At 47.0% G+C, this 7761-nt stretch overlaps 1 protein-coding gene across 1 annotated transcript in view; it reads left to right on the top strand.

The window, feature by feature from the left end:
- The first annotated feature begins 3965 nt into the window (after positions 1 to 3965).
- The window catches only part of LOC143275037 (uncharacterized), a 94540-nt gene continuing 90744 nt past the window's right edge, over positions 3966 to 7761 (top strand). The window contains exon 1 of the mRNA XM_076579100.1: positions 3966 to 4864. The gene's annotated coding sequence lies outside the window, so the exon portion shown is untranslated. The remainder of the gene's footprint in view (positions 4865 to 7761) is intronic.

The following is a 7761-nucleotide window of genomic DNA, read 5'->3' as shown; positions in this document are numbered from 1 at the left end:
AATTTCCTCCTCAACCACTTGTGGCAGCTGTCGCCTTCAAAGCACCCCCCTTTTGGACAACCAATGCATCAGCATGGTTTCTTCGTTTGGAAGCTGTTTTTGCTACCCACACACCTCCCATCACGAATGATTTGACAAAATTTCATCATGTGGTACAACTTCTCGACTCAGATACATCCAGGCGTGTACAAGCGGTAATTGAACGCCCCCCAGACACCCAAAAGTATGAAACACTCAAGGCGGCTCTACTCAAAGCTTTTGAATCCACACAACTACAGAAAGATACTGCCCTTCTGCAAATGCAAGGTCTGGGAGACAAACGACCGTCAGAATTATTACAGTACATGCAAACGATGAATTCCAACCCAGAGACTCTCTTCAGAGCTCTTTTTCTGAATCAACTGCCACCAGAAGTCCGAAAGATTCTTGCCCAGTCTCCAAACGAAGATCTTGAGGTTCTGGCCGAAAAGGCTGACCACATTTTGGAAGTGGATCTTCCAACTCCTGCATTTGTGGCAGCTACATCTAATCGACCACCAAAGAATTATTCTAGCACTGCTGCTTCAAATCCTTTCACTTTGTGCAAGTACCACGCACGATTCGGAACTGAAGCGAGACGCTGCGAAAACAAGGTTGGTGGACGACCCTGTGCAATGGCCCCACAACAACCTAAGTGGAAAAGAGATCAAAAACAGGCTGCTAACATTAGCTCCACCGAATCTCAGGACTTTTCAACAGCTACCTCAGTCAACATTAACACAATCATGGTAGCAGATGTTTTGTCAGGACGCAGTTTTCTGGTTGACACGGGGGCTGAGGAATCTGTTTTCCCTGCAAGTGTCGCAGAACGCAAAAAGACTCGAGGACCCAGTTTGATTGCTGCCAACGGCTCAGCCATTCCTACTTATGGAAAAAGGAATATCCCATTACAATTAGGCCAGGGCGCATCGTTTGTTCAAAAGTTTTGGATCGCAGATGTGACTCAGCCAATCCTAGGCGCAGACTTTTTTGCTACCCAAAGACTGGCTATTGATCTTACCAACAGACGTCTGGTGTCCCTGGATGGAGATCTGGTGATTCCTGGACGACTGGCACGCTCGCAAGCAGGAAGAGGCATACACAAGATTCATTCCCGCTACGAAGCAATTGTAGAGGATTTTCCTGAACTCCTAGTACCTTCCTTCACAGAAAACAAGCATGGTGTACTCCACTACATCCCCACTACTGGTTCCCCTGTGCATGCACGTGCACGTCGCCTCGACCATGAGAAATTGACAGCTGCTAAGGCAGAGTTTGATGAAATGGAGCACCTAGGTATCGTCCGCCGTTCATCTTCCCCTTGGTCATCACCACTGCACATGGTGAAGAAAAGCAATGGCTGCTGGCGTCCCTGCGGAGATTATCGTCGACTCAATGATATAACTAGAGATGACCGCTACCCCCTTCCCCACATCCAGGACCTGAATGCCAACCTTGCTGGAAAAATAATTTTTTCCAAAATTGACCTTGTTCGCGGCTACAACTAAATCCCAGTTGCACCACAGGATATTCCAAAAACAGCAGTCATCACCCCATTCGGCCTGTATGAGTTTCTGAAAATGCCGTTCGGTCTGAAAAATGCAGCTCAGGCGTTTCAACGCCTCATGGATGGTGTTTTGAAGGACCTAGATTGCTGTTTTGTGTATCTCGATGACATTCTTGTTGCAAGTGATTCACCCGAACAACATGAGGCCGATCTACGCACCATTTTCAGCCTACTCACCTCCAACGGTTCAGTGGTCAATATCAAGAAATGCGTTTTTGGTCAATCTTCCCTGCATTTCCTTGGACATTTAGTCTCAGCAGCCGGGATTGAACCCCTGCCAGAAAAAGTTAGCGCAATTGTCGATCTTCCCACACCTTCTGATAAGAAAGCTCTTGAACGTTTTCTGGGAATGATGAATTTCTACCACAGATTTCTTCCAGGCATCGCAAAGCGCCTTGCACCTCTGACTGAGGCTCTCAAAGGTAAACCCAAGAAATTCACATGGACACCTGAATGTCAAGCTGCATTCCAGGAGGCCAAATCAGCACTGGCTTCTGTTGTTATGCTTCATCACCCCGACCCACAATCTGAAACAAAACTTTCGGTGGATGCATCAGACACTGCCATGGGAGCCGAACTGTCACAACAGCAGAATGGTGCCTGGAAACCCATTGCATTCTTCTCAAGGAAGCTCACACCAACCCAACAACGTTACTCAACGTTTGACCGTGAACTGTTGGCCATCTACAGTGCAATCCAGCATTTCCGCTACTTCCTGGAAGGAAAAACATTTACGGTGCTCACAGACCATAAACCACTAACTCATGCCCTGACAAGCAACACTGACAGATCCCCTCGCCAAGAACGTCAGCTTTGCTACATAGCCGAGTTCACAACTGACATCAGACACATCAGTGGGTCAGACAACATTGTACCTGATACACTCTCCAGGGCACCTGTGCCTGACCAGGAGCCACTGATTGCTAGCACATCATCAATCCCTGCTGTAGATCTTGCTCAAATGGCAGTGGGACAGCAAACCGATCCCAATGTTGCAGACTTACGCTCCAAACCAGGATCTCTACAACTAAAGGACATCACTCTGGATGGCACCCAAATTCTGTGTGATGTTTCTACTGGCCACCCCCGGCCGGTGGTACCTCCAGCATGGACAAAAACTGTATTTAATGTTTTGCACAACCTGTCTCACCCTGGACCCAAACCCACCACCCGCGCTATCTCAGCACGCTACATCTGGCCCGGACTCAAAAAGGATGTGAAGAACATGGTCAGGGCTTGTCATGAATGTCAGGCTAGCAAAATTGGCCGCCATACCAAAACTCCACTGTCCTCTTTTGACCCCCCTGATAGACGCTTTGGTGACATACACGTGGACCTTGTGGGACCCCTCCCTTCATCAGAAGACTGCAATTATCTGCTTACCATCGTGGACAGATTCACAAGATGGCCAGAAGCTATCCCTCTCCCCAACGCAGAAGCTGTTACCTGTGCCAAAGCCTTATTGCGTACTTGGATCGCGCGATTCGGGGTCCCAAACACAATTACTTCAGACCAAGGCCGTCAGTTCACCAGTGCGCTGTGGCGAGAGCTGAATATGGTGCTCGGAATTAAACCCCAAACTATCACAGCATACCACCCCCAGGCCAACGGCATGGTGGAAAGGTTTCATCGCAGCCTCAAAGCTGCTCTCAAAGCTCGCCTCAATGGACCACGCTGGATGGATGAACTACCGATCGTGATGCTTGGCATCCGGACAACGTGGAAAGAAGATCTTGATGCTGCTCCTGTTCTCTTCACTTATGGCACAAACCTCCGAGTGCCTGGCGATTTCCTTCCACCCCCATGTGCAGACAAAGTGTTCCCTTCCAGTACTTTCGTCCAAGAACTGCAAGAAAAACTTAGAAAACTTTCCCCTTCCCCCCCTTCCCACCATGGATCATCAGCGTCGTACATTCCCAAAAACTTGCAGTCAGCGGATCAGGTGTACCTTCGACATGACGCACACAAGGGCCCATTAGTGAGACCTTACGATGGACCTTTCCCTGTATTGACCCGTGCTGAAAAACACTTTGACATTTTCAAAGATGGAAAGGCTGTTCGCGTGTCACTGGATCGACTCAAGCCTGCTTATCCCCCACAAACTTTTCCCAAAACCAATCAGGATTCCTGTGTGTCTGAACCACAGGACCCTCATGCTCCTCAGGAAGATCGCACTGCCAAAACGGGTGATGCTGCCGGATCTGATCGCGCTACCAGATCTGATGATGCACAAGGCAACATTCCAGCACCTACCCAGTATCCTTTGTCAGATGCTCCGGCACCACAAGTTACAACTCGCACAGGAAGACTGGTGCAGAAGCCAAAGAAATATCGAACATTTTACCGACTCAGCCGAGTCTGAACATTACAACATAGAACAGGTCGAACAGACATTTTCTTGTTCCCCTTATTAATGATACCTCAAAGACTCAACCAAGCTTATACTTTCCAAATGATATTGGACAGTTGTTAGCGAGTCTATCCATTATATTACTTGTTTTATTTTGGTACGTTTGCATTCAACGCAGTGCGCCGTTCTGGGGGGAGCCCTGTAGCACTTACCTAATGCGACTTACCTAATGACATAACGTCGCATGCGATTTGGGTTTTTAGTCAATTGTATTTGATACCGGAAGCGTTGCTATGACCACGTTGTTCAACGACTGTTTTAGCGAAGTTGATTTGAGAATGTTTTAGTTTTGTTATTAAATGTTTTAAACGTTGTCCGGCGTCCGTGTGCTGCTTCAATCTCCAAATCTTTATTTCAGTTTCCTAAACCTTTTCTTCAACATTCCAACGTCTCGGACACAATGCCATAGCAAAACAAATGAGTTAAAAATTGGACAAAGGCAGTCTTTCCACAACAGCAACTGCTGTAAACAGGAAGACCACTTCATGCGACACCGCTGAGCCATTTTGGAATCAGCCGTTTGAGGATAACGTTAATTGGGAGATTTGTTTTGTGGTTTGACATCGGGCCATGTTCTGTTTTTAGCACAAACCCGAAAGTTCGGTTTTCTTCAGAACTCCGATCGAGTTCCACGAACGCTCGGCCCCATCATGCTAACCTTTGTTTCGCGTAACGATTAACTGTTTTCGTCATTTTCAGCAGTTAGAAATCATGAGAAAAGGAAATGACTGGAAAACAGCACCACCACCACCACCACCAACAACAAGAAAACTGACAGCTGCCCAATCAGATTAGGAAGTAGGAAAGACATCGTCACGACAGCAAGGCAACGTTCCGCCCCTCTGCTTCTGTCGGACTCTGCAGGACAGGTGAGACTCACAAATACTAATTAGAACGGCCATCAGACGTTCCATGCCAGTTCCAGATTTCCACCATTAGCAGTAGGAAGTTTTTTTGTGTGTGTTTGCCACTTTGGTTTTGTTTTTTTCACGCGCTCTCCCGTCTTTTCAGACGATTGTCGTATCTGTATCTGTAGAAGACGTTGCTATAGCCACTTATGATATAAACGCAACGGGGTGGGGGGGGGGGGGGGGGGGGGGGGGGGGGAGTGCGCAGCCCACTGACCTATAAACATGGACTGGGAATGCTGCTGTGTGCGCCTTGCAGTCACTTGACGCCAACTGAGCGAGCGAGCCGCGGCCATTTTGGACACCTCTTATGGATACTTGTCTAATCCTACCTCAGTCTTGAAAAGACTGTGCGTGCGCCCGCATGTGTGTTTACGCGCGTCTGAGTGCCTGTTTGTATGCATGCATGCGTGTGTGTGTGAGACTCTGTGTATGCCGTGTGTGTGAGCTTCAAAATGAGTCACGGCAGAGGATGGAGGTAAGAAAAAGTATAACGGGAATATATTCATATTTTTATTGTGTTCTCGCATTATAATATATACAGTCCCCCCCACCCCTCCCAGTCACACACACATATATACACACACAGACGCATGCACACGCGCGCGTTCACACACACACAAAATTTCCAATTATAATATTTGACCATCAAAAAAATTGACCAAATGTCAGTTCAGTGAATTAACTGTCAGAAAAATCTTTTTTTTTCTAATTTTCATGTTTCCTAAATAACTGTAGCAAAGGAATGTGTAATAAGATAACAATCTCCAGTCTTCAGATGACAACAAACGAAATCTCTCCTTTTCGCAAAACCTTTTTCTAAAAAAAAATAATACACATCTCAAGAGTATTATAACATTACACTCAAAGAAAAAATGCGATTCAGAGTCAATTTCATAAATGCACATAGGACAAGGAATTTTCGACATACATCAGTACAAAGAACCAAAACAGAATCAGACAGCACAAGTCAAACAGAACAAGTTCGAGCCCCAACCTTATGTCATGGGTATGGACCATGAAAACGGATGACTGTGTGTATGTTCTTCTGGGTAAAGGACGCCATAGAAGGCACAGTGAATTAACAGATTGTAGCATTACAATGTACCAGAAAGATTGACACAAGGTGAAGAATTGTCAGGTGCATTTGCACATGCATGTCTCTAGGACAGACGTTACTGGTTTTTTGAAGAGAACAAGTTTGTTCATTTGCTTTCTAATATATTTTCCCGTGATGAGAGAATTGTGTTGTTTGGCAAGGTGGTGCATGCGAATTTTGACGTAAGCACGTGTGATAGCCTTGATTAGAGCAAACACATGGTTGCTTTCTGGCTCTGTATCCAGCATGTGATCAGCTAGGCTGTTGAACACCCGGTCTCCAGTCCTCTCAAGAACTGCATGTGCAAGTGCACCTGTCAACCCTTCACCTTGTGGCAATCTTTGTTTGTTGACAAACAGCATTTTCTGAATGAGCTTCTCGCTCTGAATGCAGATGTCAACCACACTTGGGGATGGCTTGGTAAGACCACCTTGGTCTTTCTGCAAGATGAGCCCATGACTGGGCTGGCTCCCATCCACTGCATTGACAGACAGAGCGCTCTGACAATCAGGACAGCTGAGACTTCTGCTGACCATTCTGACGACAAAGCCTGCTATGTATCCAACAGCAGACTCTCTGTAGATGGTCATTTCTGGCAAAGCAGGGATGTCTTCCACGCTTGTGTCTTCATCAGCTTGTGTCAGCTGATACCTCCGAGCCATCATGATGTCCTTGGTATCGTCCTCGATGGCCTCTTGCATCTTGGAGATGGAGTCTGCTGACTGAAGGACTGTTGTTTCGTCCTGAGCTGTGACGTTGCCAGTCGTTATCCTGATGTCATGTCTCATGATCATCCTCTTGAAGCACGCAACAAACTGTCTCACAGTTGGGTTGTTGTTGCAGCCTCCATGTGCACGGATGGCACCAAAGAACAGCTCCAGATGATCCTGAGATAGTTTGTACGTGAGCAGGTACTTCAAGGATTTACCATCTCCCACGTACTGCTTGTAGAGTGCTTGTGTTGCTCTGATCGCTGTCATGAATCCTATGAATGCCGTTTTCCTGGTAGTGGTGTACATTTTGTTGCCAGCAATATCATGCAAGGATTTCATGTAATCAAAAGCTTTGTTCAAGAAGTCCATTTTCGAGCAACTTCCATCTGGCAGGTCTGGCTTCAGGGCTCCTTTCATGCCTTTTACGTACTGGTTCCTGGAGTTCAATACGTCAAAGAGCTGGTCAACAGTACGTATGAAGTGGACTGTACCTTGTACATTATGAAATGCTGGGAGCCTGAGGCCATCTCGGCAGTATTCCAGGGCATTCGCCACACTCTTGCTGAATGTCTGGGCAGCCAATCACACCTTCATCTTCTGCGCTTCCCAGCATATGTGTGCTTGTTGGCGAGATGAAGGCCTTCGCTGTCCTGTATGGTGTTGAGCTCCTCCAAGTACCTCCATCTGATGATGTTGCCATTCCCATCTTTCAGCAATCCACATGTTGCCAGGGAATTCCGAAGGAGCTTCAGCATGTGGCAGACATCAAGCAGAACATATATCCTATGCCCGGAAGACGGGTGAGGAAAGCTGGGGTCAAGGTTTTCAGGGTCCATGGTGGCACCAAGGTCTTTCAGCATGGCCACATGACTGGATGGACCATCACAGGTCAAGGAGATGACCTTCACTCCAACATCAGCAACTTGATGCAGGCATTCCCGGATGAGGTTTGCCTTTTCTTTACCCGACATGCCATGAATAAAGAAAAACCTACTGGTACTTTCCATGACCCGTTGACAGCAACTAACATGAACACTAAAGCTTCA

This window comes from Babylonia areolata, chromosome 29 (assembly GCF_041734735.1).
Source record: "Babylonia areolata isolate BAREFJ2019XMU chromosome 29, ASM4173473v1, whole genome shotgun sequence".
Classification (NCBI taxonomy): domain Eukaryota; kingdom Metazoa; phylum Mollusca; class Gastropoda; order Neogastropoda; family Buccinidae; genus Babylonia; species Babylonia areolata.
The sequence above is the reverse complement of the archived record's forward strand: the minus strand, read 5'-3'. Positions and strand labels throughout refer to the sequence as shown.